Genomic DNA, 15,453 nt, shown 5'->3' on the forward strand with positions numbered 1-15,453 from the left:
ACAGAAAGAGATCCCGATCCAGACCACAAGAGAGGTTTTTGGACCTTGCACAAGAAAGGATTCAGGGCTATTCCATAGAGTAAAGTGAAAGCAAGTTTAAGAAAGTAAAGGAATAAACAACAGCTACTCCGTAAGAGCTGCTCAACTGAGTACACTTAGTTACTTCTTGATTATATGCTAAACAAGGGGTGAATTATTCATTAGTTTTCTCGGAAAGGAATAGGCAATTCCTCTAACTGAGGGTTCTTTACCTTTTTAGAAGATACAGGGTAACTTCCAGATGTTGCTCTGGCATTGGTAAACTGTTTCGGTGCTGCTGGAAGCATCTTTTGGCATACTAATGTATTATAATTTGCATGTAATGAGCAATAAGGATGACTAGATGTCACTTTCATTTGCCATCTTGGTTTTGGCAGGTTTTGGCCAGCTTCCTGTTTTATCAGCAAGGTGTTTATGACCTGTATCTTCTGTGAACCTCTTATCTCATTCTGTGACTATGAATGCCTAGCCTTCTGAGAATTCAGCCCACTAGGTCTCAGCCTTATTTTATCCAGCCCCTATTCAAGATGGAGTCACTTTGGTTCAAACACCTTTGACGCTGATACCCAGGTACTACATCAAGAATCTTGGGTGAGCCTCTGAGACATGATGACTCCAGGTGAGACTTAGCACACTATTATCTGTGGTGGCTATTTGAGGAAACTCTGCTTGAGAAAAACAAAGGGCAAATTAAAGGGGACTGTGTCTTGCACCTTGGGTATTAGCACAGCAACAGGGTAATAGAGCATCAAGTGGACTCTTGGGGTCCCGAGTTCTAGGACTTGACTCCTAGACAGAATTTCTTTTTATTATTTCTTAAAAAAAAAAAAAAAGGATACATTACATGTGCAGAACGTGCAGGTTTGTTACATAGGTATATGTCTGCCATGGTGCTTTGCTGCACCTATTGACCCGTCCTCTAAGTTCCCTCCCCTCACACCACCCCCCAACAGGCCCTGGTGTGTGTTGTTCCCCTGTCTGTGTCCATGTGTTCTCAATGTTCAACCTGACTTATGAGCGAAAACATGTGGTGTTTAGTTTTCTGTTCCTGCATTAGTTTGCTGATTATAATGGCTTCCAGCTTCATCCATGTCCCTGAAAAGGACATGAACTCATTCCTCTTTATGGATGCATAGTATTTCATGGTGTATATGGACCACATGGACCACGTTTTCTTTATACAGGCTATAATTGATGGGCATTTGGGTTGATTCCATGATAGGCAGCATTTCTGGACCTGCCTTGGGCCAGAGGCAAGCCCACTATCCTGAAGGATGAGTACCATGCCAGGCAGCATTCACTACAAGCTGACTTAAAATGCCTCAGGTCTCAAAGAAACATTGGTAGTAGTCTGGAAATACTTCCCATGGCCTGTGGTAACAGTGGCTACCAGATGAGGCTTCTCTGCCTTTGGAAAGGGGAGGGAAGAGTGGAAAGAGCTGCATCTTGTAGGTTGAGTGCCAGCTCAGCCACAGTACAACAGAACACCAGGTAGAATTCTAAAATTTTTGTTCCTAGTTCCTGATTCCTGGAAAGCATCTCTGGACCCACCTAGGGCCTAGGATAATTCACCACCTTGAAGGGAATGACACGGGACTAGCTGGCTTTGCCGCTGGCTAATTGTAGAGCCCCAGGCAAACATAGGCAGTGTCCAGGGAGTGGTTACAGCAGGCCTATGGGTGAAACTCAATGCTGTGCTGGCTTCAGGTTTTACCCAGTGCAGTCACAGTGCTGGTGGCCACAGTGCTATTTGTGTCACTTCATTCCCAGATATAGGTGGCTCAGAACAGAGCAAGAGACTTTGTTTGTGAGAAAGTAGGGGAAGAAAAAAAAGAGTCTCTGCCTGGTAATCCATAGAATTATCCTGGAATTTTTTCAAGATTGTCAAGGTGGTACCTCTATGAGTCTGCAGGAATCACAGTGTTACAGGGCTTAGCATGCCCCCTAAAGCAGACACAATGTAGATCACAACACCCAAGTTCTTTCAAATATCCAGAAAGCCTTCCAAAAAAGGACAGTGATCAATAAGCCCAGACAGTGAAGACTGCAATAAATAACTGAATTTTCAATGCCCACACATCCAAGAACATGTACTAGCATTAACACCAATCAGGAAACATGACCTCACCAAATGAACTAAATGAGGCAACAGGAATCAATTGTGGAGAAACAGACATATGTGACCTTTCAGGCAGATAATTCAAAACAGGTGTATTGAGGAAACTCAAAGAAATTCAAGATAACAGAGAAGGAATTCAGAATTCTATCAGTTTAACTTAACAAAAAGATTAAAATAATTTAAAAGAATTAATCAGAAATTCTGGAGCTGAAAAATGTAATTTGCATATAGAAGAATGCATCAGAGTCTTTTAATAGCAGAATTGATCAAGTAGAAGAAAGAGTGAACTTGAAGACAGGTAATATGAAAATACACAGTCAGAGGAGACAAAAGAGAAAAAGAATAAAAAACAATAGAGGATGCCTACAGAATCCAGAAGATAGCCTCAAAAGGGAAAGTATAAGAATCACTGGGCCAGGCACGGTGGCTCACGCCTGTAATCCCAGCACTTTGGGAGGCCGAGGCAGGCAGAGCACTTGAGATCAGGAGCTTGAGACCAGCCTGGCCAACACGGTAAAACCCTGTCATTACTAAAAATACAAAAATTAGCTGGGCATGGTGGCACACGCCTGTAATCCCAGCTACTTGGGAGGCTGAGGCAGGACGATCGCTTGAACCCGGGAGGTGGAGGTTGAAGTGAGCCGAGATCACACCACTGCACTCCAGCCTGGGTGACAGAGCGAGACACTATCGGGGGGAAAAAAAAGTTATGTGCCTTAAAGAGGAGGTAGAGAAAAATATAGGGGTAGAAACTGTATTCAAAGCGATAATAACAAAGAACTTCCCAAACCCAGAGAAAGATATCAATATCAAAGTATAAGAAGATTGGTTATAAAACACCAAGCAGACTTAACACAAAAAAGAGTGCCTCAAGGCATTTAATAATCAAACTCCCAGAGGTCAAAGATAAAGAATCCTACAAGCTGCAAAAGAAAAGAAACAACACACAGTGGAACTCGAATATGTCTGGCAACAGACTTTTCAGTGGAAACTGTACAGACCAGGAGAGAGTGGCATGACTGGGCGCCACAGTAGCTCAGGCCGGTTGCCCTGGCACTTGGGGAGGCGAGGCTACACATTCGAGGCCAACCTGGTCAACATCGATTTAAAAAGAAAGTGGCATGACATATTTAAAGTACTGATTAAAAAAAAAAAAGAAAAACACTTTTAACCTAGAATAATATATCTGGTAAAATTATTCTTCAAACATGAAAGAAAAATAAAGATTTTCCCTCACAAACAAAAGATGAGGGATTTAATCAACACCAGACATGTCCTACAAGAAATGCTAAAGGCTGTACTTCAATCAGAAAGTAAAGGACATTAATGAGCAATAAGTGATCACTGAAGGTACAAAACTCACTGCTAATAATAAGTACACAAAAAAACACAGAATATTATAACACTGTAGCTATGCTGCATAAATGACTCTTATCCTATGTAAAAACACTAAATGATGAACCAAGCAAATACAATAACTACAACAACTTTTCAATACATAGTACAAGAAGATGGAAATAGAAAAAACAAAAAGTCAAAAAGTGGCGGTGTGGGGGGCAAAGTTGAGGCATAGAGTTTTTCTTACTTTTCTTTTTGCTTGTTTATTTACGCAAAAGGTGTTGAGTATTTAGTAGGTTTAAATAATGGGTTATAAGACAAGCCTCACAGTAACTTCAAACCAAAAAACATATAAGGGATAAAAAAAAACAAGTAAATAAAAAATTAAAATTAAATTAAAGTTGCAGGTCACAAATCGACATAGAAAATTCAGTAGCATTTCTATATGCCAACAGTAAACAATCCAAAAAAGAAATTAAAAAAAAAAAAGTATCCCATTTACACTAGCCATACAAAAAATTAAATACCTAGGAATTTACCAAAGAGAGAGATCTCTATAATGAAAACTATAAAGCGCTGATGAAAGAAATTGAAGAGAACACCAAAATATTGAAAAATATTCTGGCCAGGCACAGTGGCTCATGCCTGTAATCCCAGAACTTTGGGAAGCCGAGGAGGGTAGATCACCTGAGGTCAGGAGTTCCAGATCAGTCTGGCCAACATAGCGAAACTCATCTCTACTAAAATCCAGAAATTAGCCAGACATGCTGGCATCCACCTGTAATCTCAGCTACTCAGAAGGCTGAAGCAGGAGAATCGCTTGAACCCGTGAGGCAGAGGTTTCAGTGAGCTGAGGTCGTGCCACTGCACTCCAGCCTGGGTGACAGAGCAAAACTCCATATCTCTCTCTGTCTCTCTCTCTCTCTTTCTATCTATCTATCTATCTATCTATCTATATATATTTTATATTTATATATATATTTATATATATATTCTTTGTTCATGAATTGGAATAATCCATATTATTAATATGTTTGTACCACCCAAAGCAATCTAAAGATTTAATGCAATCTCTATCAAAATACCAATGACATTCTTCACAGAAATAAAAAAGAATCCCAAAATTTATATGGAATCAAAAAAGACCTAGAAGAGTCAAAGCTACCATAAGCAAAAAGAGCAAAACTGGAGCAATCACATTACCTGACTTGAAATGATACTATAGAGCTATAGTAATCAAAACAGCATAGTACTAGCATAAAAGCAGACAGACCAATGAAACTGAATTGAAAACCCAGAAACAAATCCACTCACCTAAAGTGAACTTATTTTCAACAAAGGTGTCAAGAATATATACTAGGGAGAAGACAGTGTCTTCAATAAGTGGTTCTGGGAAAACTAGACATAGAGAAGAGTGAATCTAGACCCCCATCTGTTGCTATATACAAAATCAAATTGAAATGGATTAAAGACTTAAATCTAAGACCTCAAATCATGAAATTCCTACAAGGAAACATTGAGAAAAATCTCCAGGACATTGGCCTGGACAAAAATTTCTTGAGCAATACCCCACAAAGCACAGGCAATGAAAGCATAAATGGACAAATGGGATCACATCAAGTTAAAAAGCTGTACAGTAAAGAAAACAGTCAATAAAGAGAAAAGACAACCCATAGAATGGGAGAAAATACTTGCACACTATTTACCTGACAAGAGATTAATAACCAGAATACATAAGGAGCTCAAACAACTGTACAGAAAGAATTCTAATAATTCAATTAAAAAGTGGGCCAAAGATTTGAATAGACATACAAAAGAAGACATACAAATGGCAAACAGGCATATTAAAAGGTGCTCAACATCATTGATCACCAGAGAAATGCAAATAAAAGCTACAATGAGATATCATCTCACCCCAGTAAAAATGGCTTATATCCAAAAAAAAAAAAAAAGCAATAACAAATGGTTGCAAGGATGTGGAAGAAATAGAACCCTCATACACTGCTGGTGGGCAGGTAAACAAGTACAACCACTATGAACAGTTTGAACGTTCCTCAAAAAAACTAAAAATGGAGCTACCAATTGATCCAGGAATCCCACTCTTAGGTGTATATTCAAAAGAAAGAAAATCAATATATGGAAGAGATAACCGCACTCCCATGTTTTTCAGAGCATTGTTCACAATACCTGAGATATGGAAGCAACCAAGTATTCATCAACAGATGAATGGATTTTTAAAAACATGGTACATATATACAATGAAGTACTATTCAGCCATAAAAATGAATGAGATTTATTCATTTGCAACAATATGAATAGAACTGGAGATCATATGTAAAGTGAAATAAGTCAGGCGCAGTAAGAAAGACATAGCTTGTTTTCACCTACTTGTGGTATGTAAACATCAAAACAATTTAATTTATGGAAATTGAGAGTAGAAGGATGGTTACCAGAGGCTGAAAGTGGTGGTGAGAGGCTGAGGGGTAGGTGAAGATTATTAATGATTACAAAAAATATAGTTGGAAAGAATGAATACAATCTAGTATTTGGCAGCACAACAGGGTGACTATAGTCAATGATAATTTAATTGTACATTTCAAAATCACTAGAAAGAGTATAATTAGATTGTTTGTAAAACAAAGAATAAATGCTTGAGGGGATGGATATCCATTTTCCACGATGTAATTATTTCACATAGCACCCCTGTATCAAAACATCTCATGTACCCCCATAAATACATACACTTACTATGTATGCTCAGAAATTTAAAAATAAAAATAAAAAAGAAAATGTGGTAGACGTATACCATGAAATATTATGCAGCCTTAGAAAAGAATGAGATCACGTCCCTTGCAGCAACACTAATAGAGCTGAAGGCCGTTATCCTAAATAAACTAACTCAGGAACACAAAACCAAATACTGCATCCTCATAGTTATAAGTGGGAACTAAACACTGAGAATACATAGACAAAAAGAAGGGAACAACAGACCCCAGGACCTACTTAAGGGTAGATGGTGGAAGGAGGTAGGGGATCAAATAATTACCTATTGGGTACTATGCTTGTTACCTAGGTGGTGCAATAATCTGTACATTAAACCCCTGTGACAAAATTTACCTACATAACAAACTTGCACATGTACCCCTGAAACTAAAATAAAGTTAAAAGAAAGAATGAGAATATGCAGGAAGTTCAAACAACTCAACAGCAAAAAAACCCATCTAATCCAATCAAAATGCAGAAAATATCTACATAGACATTTCTCAAAGTTAACATTCTAACATTGTACCTCAAGAAACTAAAAATAAAAGAAAAAATCAAGCCCACAGCTAGCAGAAGAAAACAAATAACAAAGATCGGAGCAAAGCTAAATAAAATTGTGACCCCCAAAACAATCCAAAGATGAATGAAAAGTTGTTTTTTTAAAAAAAGGTAAATAAAATCCAGAGACTACTAACTAAATTAACCCAAGAAATAAGAAGATTCCAATAAGAACAATCAAAAATGAAAAAGGAAAAATTACGACTAATACAACAGACACATAAAAAGGTCATCAGAGGTTCGAATGAACATCTCTATGCTCACAAATTAGTAAACATAGAGTAAATGTATAAATTCCTGAAAGCGTATAACCTCCCAAGATTGAACTAGGGAAAAAAAAGAAATTCTTAAGACAGCAATAATGAGCAGTATGATTGGATCAGGAATTAAAAAACAAAAAAAAGTCCCCAAAAGTAATAGCCTAGGCCAGAGGAATTCACAGTTGAATTCTATCATACATACAAAGAAATGGTACCATTCCTACTGAAACTATTCCAAAAAAAGTCTGAAGATCAGTAGCAAATCTATATATCAATAACAATCAAGCTGAGAACCAAATTTAAATCTCAATGTTATTTACAATAGCTACAAAGCAAAAATACCTAGGAATACGTTTAGGAAAGAAGATAAAAGATCTTTACAAGGAGAAATACAAAACGCTAATGAAAGAAATCATATATGACACAAACAAATGGAAAAACATCCCAGGCTCATGAATTGGAAGAATCAATATTGTTAAAATGACCGCACTGCCCAAAGTAATTTACAGATTCAATTCAGTTCCTATCAATTATCAACATCATTTTTTCACAGAATTAGAATAAACAATCCTAAAATTCATATGGAAATAAAGAGCCCCAACAGCTTAAGCAATCCTAAGTAAAAAGAACAAAGCTGGAAGAATCACATCACCTCACTTCAATTTATACTACAGGGATATAGTAACGAAGACAGTATGGTACTGGTGTGAAAATAGACACATAAATTAATAGAACAGAATAGAGAACTCAGAAGTAAGGTCACATACCTATAACCAACTAATCTTCAACAATGTTGACAAATATATACACTGAATAGATTCTTAGTAAATGTTGCTAAGAAAAGTGAATAGCCATATGCAGAAGAATGAAACAAACAAACAAACAAAACTCATGACAGATTAAAGACATAAATGTAAATAAAACCATACAAAACCTAGAAACAAATTAGGGAAAGCACTTCCGGACATTGGCCTTGGCAAAGAATTTATGACTAAGTCCTCAAAAGCTAATGCAACAAAAACAAAAATAGACAAATGGGGCTTAGTTAAACTAAAAATCTCCTACACAGCAGAAGAAACAGTCAACAGATTAAATGGACAACCTAAAAAATGGGAGAAAATATTTGCAAAGTATCCATCTGACCCAGGACTAATATCCAGAATCTACAAAGAACTCAAGCAACACAGAAAGTAATGTAAATAATAACAATAATAATCCCTTAAAAACTGAACCAAGGGCCGGGCGCGGTGGCTCAAGCCTGTAATCCCAGCACTTTGGGAGGCCGAGACGGGCGGATCACGAGGTCAGGAGATCGAGACCATCCTGGCTAACACGGTGAAACCCCGTCTCTCCTAAAAAATACAAAAAACTAGCCGGGCGAGGTGGCGGGCACCTGTAGTCTCAGCTACTCGGGAGGTTGAGGCAGGAGAATGGCGTAAACCCAGGAGGCGGAGCTTGCAGTGAGCTGAGATCCGGCCACTGCACTCCAGCCTGGGCGACAGAGCGAGACTCCGTCTCAAAAAAAAAAAAAAAAAAAAAAAAAAAAAAAAAACTGAACCAAGAATATGAACAGATGTTTTTCAAAAGAAGATATAAAAGCAGCCAACAAACAATACAAAACAAAAAATAAAATATTCAACATCACTAATCATCAAAGAAATACAAATTAAAACCACAATGATATGCCATCTTACTCCAGTCAGAATGGCTATTATTAAAAAGTCAAAAAACAACAGATGTTGGCAAGGATGCTGAGGAAAAGGAACACTTACTCAATGTTGGTGAAAATGTAAATTAGAACAAACTCTCTGGAAAAAAATGCATGGAGATTTCTCAAAGAACTAAAAATAGAACTACCATTTGATACAACAATCCCACTACTGGATATATATCAGAAAGAAAAGAAATCGTTATATCAAAATGTTAACCTGTACTCATGTCTTTATTTCAGCACTATTCACAAAATCATAGAGGAAACCTAAGCGTCCATCAATGAATAACTGGATAAAGAGAATGTGACATATATATATATATATATATATATACACACACACACACACACATGCTATAGAATACTTCTCAGTCATAAAAGAATGAAATCCTGTCTTTTGCAGCAACATGGATAGAAATGGAGGCCATTTTCTTATGTGAAATAACCCAGAAAGTTAAATATTGCATGGACTCATTTATAAGTGGGAGTTAAATAATGAATGCACATGAATACAAGGTGCAATAATAGACACTGAAGACTCTGAAAGGTGGAAGGTTGGGAAGAGGTTAGGAATAAAAAATTACCTACCAGGTATAATGTACATTATACAAGTGATGGCTAAAAGCCCAGACTTCATCACTACACAGTACTGCACTTGTACCCTCAAATCAGTAAAAATTTTTTAATAAAAAATAGAAAATGTTGTATATATACATAATGGAATATGATTTCACCATAAAAAAGAATTAAATCCTGTTGCATATTCTCACTCATATGTGAGTGCTTTTTTAGCTTTTTTAGTATATCATGAACATAGAGGTCAGATTAGTTGTTATCAGAGGCCACAAAGGGAAGTGGAGAGGGTGGATGAAGAAAGAAAAAGAATACAAATGTATTTCTACTAGTAAAAAGTAATAATAAAAAAAAAGTATTTACACGCTGACCAGTTTTAGCAGGTTGTAATCATTATTTCCTTGTATGGACACTTTTTTCACAAAGTTTGAAAATCATAACCATAATTATTTCTAAATAGTAATTATTATAGGGAAAATGTTAAACACGGAAAACAGCATTCTTTTGAATTAGAAATTCATTTTACCACAGACTTGATTATACTTTGTAAATAATGCACTGAATAATATAACTCCTAAAAAGCGTTTTTCTTCATGATTAAGTTTAAAAAGCAGTTATTTTGAATTCCTTTTCAGGTAATTCACACATCTCCATTTCAGTCACTGCTATTTTTGTTTGTCCTTTTGATGATGTCATGTTTCCCTGATTGCTCTTGATCCTTGTGACTGTTCCCTGATGTCTTCACATTTGAAGAAGTAGGTACTGACTCCAGTCTTCACAGACTGGCTTTGTTTTGGAAGACCCTTCCACTATCAGCCTGTCCAGAGATTCTGGGCAGGTCATCTTGTATTTTATTGATGCCCAGGGCCAGTTGGGTGAGCATGATTCTGGGGCATGATGAAACCCTGGAGCCACTACAGGCAGTGTGGCACTGGGGGATACCCAAAGCCTGGGTCTGCTCTACCTATCATGGCACTGGAGTGAGTCAGAGAGCAAGTGCACCTCACAGGCCTGAAGTCTGGAGATCTGGGGTCCCACCTGGCACCATGGCAAGGCTGGAAGATCAATCTATGGGTACTGACCTACAGTCTGGAGCCATGGGACCTGTCTCGTGCTGGGTTTTACTGTAGTGGGACTGGAATTGGTCCTAGGCAATTCCTGTACTCATTTCCCTCTCTTTCCTTCAAGCAGATGTTACATATTTTTATACTGTGCTGCCTGCAGTTATTTTAGAGGTGATGTGGATAATGTAAAACTGTCCTTCTTACCCTCTTCAATGCATCTATTCTTACTGTTGTGCTACAACCAGGTACTGTGACATCTCACCTGGTTTTCTTTGTTCTTATGAAGATATTTTAGTTTGTAAATAGTTCAAATTGATGTTTCTGTGCGGGGACAATCACAGGAGAGCCCTGTTCCACCATCTTGCTCCACCTCTCTCCTCCAACTTTCAGTCAATTTTTCAGCAAAAATCTTAAAGGTCAGAAGGCAATTGGATGACAGACTGATGAAGAAAAAAAATATTTCAACTGAGAATTCAGTATCTGGCAAAAATGTCTTTCAGAATCGAAGGAGAAATTAAGATATTCCCAGGCAAACAAAAGTCAGGGAAGTTCATTACCACTACACCTGCCCTACAAAAAATGTTAAAAGAAGTCTTTCAGGATGACAATACTACCCAAAGCTATCTACAGATTCAATGAATTTCCTATCAAAATCTTAACAAGGTTTCAAGGTTTTTAAAGTAATTTAAACACTTTTTATAAAATTCCTATGGAACCACAAGAGACAATAGGCAAACAAAACAAATTCTTAAAAAAGAACAAAGAGGATTCACACTTCTTGATTTCAAACTTATTACAAAGCTACAGCGCTAAATCAGTGTGCTGCTGGTATAAACACACACATATAGACTAATGGAATAAAAGAGAGTTGTGAAGTAGACTCTTGCTTATTTATGTAAGTGATTTTTGACAAGAATGCTGTGACTATTAAATGAGGAAAGAAAAATATTTTTAACAGTCAATGCTGGGAAAACTACATGGACACTTGCAAAAGAAAGATATTGGACCCTTACCTTACATCATATACACCATATACCTTACACTATGCTGTCTTAAATGAACCAAAGACCTAAACATAAGAGCTAAAACTGTAAAATGGTTAGAAGGAAACACGAGAGAAAACTTTTATGAAATTGGATTTTGCAACAATTTATCAGCTATGATACAAAGAGCACAGGAATGGAAACAGGAGATACACTGGACTCTATTAAAATTAAAATAAATGCATCAAGGGACACCATCAACAGAATGAAATGACAACTCACAGAATGAGACAAAAATTGTAAATTATATATCCAATGAGAAATTAATATCCAGAATATACAAAGAATTCCCACAACTTAATGATAATAAACAAGCACCAACTAAAAAGTGGGCAAATGGATTGAATAGGTATTTCTCAATGAGATACAAATGGCCAATAAAATAATAAAAAGATGCTCAATTTCACTAATCATTAACGAAATGCAAGTCAAAAGTACAATGAGGTACCACCGTACATTCATTATGATGACTATTACAAAAATAAATACATAAAAACTGTGAATGAAGATATGGAGAATTTGGAATACTTGTGCATTGCTGATGAGAATGTAAAATGGTACAGCCACTGTGAAAAACAGCTTGGCAGCTCCTCAAAAAGTTAAATTATCATATTATCCAGTAATTCTACTTCTCAGTATATACTCGAATGAAAGGAAAGCAGAGATTTGAACAAATATTTGTAAACAAATGTTCACAGCATCATCATTCACACAGCCAAAATGTGGAAACAACATTTTGTCTATTGTCAGATGAATTGAAAAACAAAATGTGATATATAGGTGCAATGGAATATTACTCAGCCTTAAAAAAGAATGAAATTGTGATAAATGCTATAACATAAATGAATCTTGAAGACAGTATGCTAAGTGAAAATAGACATAAAAGAACAAATATAGGCCGGGCGCGGTGGCTCAAGCCTGTAATCCCAGCGCTTTGGGAGGCCGAGACGGGCGGATCACGAGGTCAGGAGATCGAGACCATCCTGGCTAAAACGGTGAAACCCCGTCTCTACTAAAAATACAAAAACTAGCCGGGCGAGGTGGCGGGCGCCTGTAGTCCCAGCTACTCGGGAGGCTGAGGCAGGAGAATGGCGGAAACCCAGGAGGCGGAGCTTGCAGTGAGCTGAGATCTGGCCACTGCACTCCAGCTTGGGCGACAGAGCGAGACGCCGCCTCAAAAAAAAAAAAAAAAAAAAAAAAAAAGAACAAATATAGTATGATTTCAGTTGTATGAGGCACCAAGGAAGAGAAGTTACCAGGGACTGAGGGAGGGGGGAACAGGGAATTATTTTTTAGTGAGTACATATTTTATGTTTGGGATAACAAAACAGTTCTGAAAATGGATAATGGTGATTGCACAACAATGTGCATGTACTTACTGCCACTAAAATGTACTCTTAAAGTGGTAATTTTATGTTATAGCATAGCTTACTCCAATTAAAAAATCTTATAAAAATCATAAAAATAATATACCTCAATAGGATGAAGGGAAAAAATGATTATCTCTATTGACACAAAAAAGCATTTGACAAAATCCAACACCCTCTAATAATAATAATAATAAATCTGTCAACAAACTAGGAATAGAAGGTAACTTCTTCAAGATAAGAGACACATATGAATAAAAAACAGAGCTAAATTCACATTTAACAGTGAAAGGCTGAAACTTCTCCCCTAAGTATAAGAAGAGGACAAGAATGCCCCCTCACTATTTCCATTCAACATTGTACTGCAGTAGGTTCTAGACAGGGCAATTGAGCAAGAAAATAAATAAATACAAGTCACCCATATTAGAAAAGAAAACATAAGACTATTTTTATTTGCTGATTATACCATTGTATATAGAGATGATCCTAAGGAATCCATTAGTAAGTACTGAAACAATTAAAAGGATTCAGTCAAATTTCAGGATATGCTATGGATTGAATGTTTGTGGCCCTGTCCCCTAAATGTATATGTTAAAGCCTAATCTCCAGTGTGATAATATTTGAAGGTGGAGCCTTTGGGAGATAATTAAGTCATTAGGGCAGAGCCCGTATGGATGGGACTAGTGCTCTTATATGAGGTGGCCAGAGAGCAAGCTCTCTCTCTGCTCTCCACCATGTGAGGGTACAATGAGAAGACAGCCATTTGGAACCAGGAAGAGGGCCTATCACCAGGAACCAAATTGGCCTGTACTTCTTATCTTGGACTTTCCAGCCTCCAGAACTGTGAGAAATATGTTTATTGTTTCAGCCACTCATTCTATGGTAATTTGTTATAACAGCCTGAACTAAGACAAGATACAGTATCAGTGCTTAAAAAGCATGAAGGCTCAATCCCACAAGACTGCCCTGCACTTTAGATGCCAATTACAAGTTACAGGTTATGATCTGTACTATAAATCAGGGCTCTCGTTCAATTAATTTGCTGGAGCAGCTCACAGAACTCAGGGAAACACTTCACTTACATTTACCCATTTTTTGGAAAGGATAGTACAGAAGATACAGATGAACACCCAGAAGGAAGAGATATATTGGGCAAGGTATGTGGAATGGGGCACCAGGCTTCCATGCCCTGTTCAAGTGAGGCACCCTTCAGGAACCTGCAGGTGTACAGCTATCCCAAAGCTCTCTTAAACTTGTTATTCTGGGTTCTTATGGAGGCTTCATTATGTAGACATCATTGGCCATTGGTGATCGATTCAACCTTTAACTCCTCTCTGCTCCAATCTTCTAATCATGCCCTGGTCTTTCCAGTGAACAGCCCACATCCTGAAGATATGTAGGGTCTGCCAATCATCAGTCACCTTATTAGCATACAAAAGACATTCTTATCGCTCAGGATACTTCAAGGGTTTTAGGGGCTGTATGCCAGAAAAGGAGATCAAAGAGTAAATATATATTTCACAACATCACAGTGAACAATTCCTTTACCATAGCATCAAAAAGAATAAAATAACTTAGAAATAAATCTAACCAAAACTACAAAACATTGCTGAAATAATTTAAAGAAGATCTAAATAAATTCCAAGATAGCCAGTGTTCATAGGAAATTCTGTTCGTGGGAAATTATGTCCTCTGGAAACTCTGTGTTCAGGGATTGTAAGGCAATATTGTTGAGATAACAATACTCCCCAAGTTTATCTACAGAGTCAGTGCAACCCTTATCAAAATCCCAATGGTCCTTTTGTTCAGAAAAGGAAAAGACAATCCTAAAATTCATATGGAGTCGAAAGCGACCATGAAATTAGCTGGGCATGGTGGCGCACGCCTGTAACCCCAGTACTCAGGATGGTGAGGCAGGAGAATCGCTTGAACCCAGGAGGCGGAGGCTGCAGTGAGCCAAGATTGTGCCACTGCACTCTAACCTGGCTGACAGAGCAAGACTCTGTCTCAAAAAAAAAAAAAAGGACCATGGGTAGCCAATAAAATCTTAATAATATTTACAGAGAAATCACACTTACTGATTTCAAACATACTGCACAGTTACAGTAATCAAAAAATAAATGTGGTTCTTGCATAAAGATAAATAAAAAATGTGGTTTATGCATAAAATTCTATGAGATAGAATTAGGAGTCCAGATATAAGCCTATACATCTGTAGTAAATTGATTTTCAACAAGTATGCCAAGACAATTAAATGAGCTAAGAATTATCTCTCCAACAGAAGGTGCTGAGACAACTGGATATCCATGTGCAAAAGAATGAATTTGGTCCCCTTTCATCACACCATGTCTTCATCACACCATATGTAATAATTGACTCAAAATGGGTCAAAGACATTAATATAAGAGCTAAAAACAAAATTTTACAAGAAAATATAGGGGTACATTTTCATGAACTTGGATTTGGCCATGTTTAGTTAGATGTGACTCCAAAAGCACAACCAAGTTTTAAGCTTTTGTGCATCAAAAACACTATCAAGAAAGTGAAAAGACACCCCACAAAACGGGATAAAATATTTTCAAATCATATATCTGGTAAGGTTCTCCTATCCAGAATTT

Source organism: Trachypithecus francoisi, unplaced genomic scaffold (genome assembly GCF_009764315.1).
Source record: "Trachypithecus francoisi isolate TF-2019V2 unplaced genomic scaffold, Tfra_2.0 Lachesis_group6, whole genome shotgun sequence".
Lineage (NCBI taxonomy): Eukaryota > Metazoa > Chordata > Mammalia > Primates > Cercopithecidae > Trachypithecus > Trachypithecus francoisi.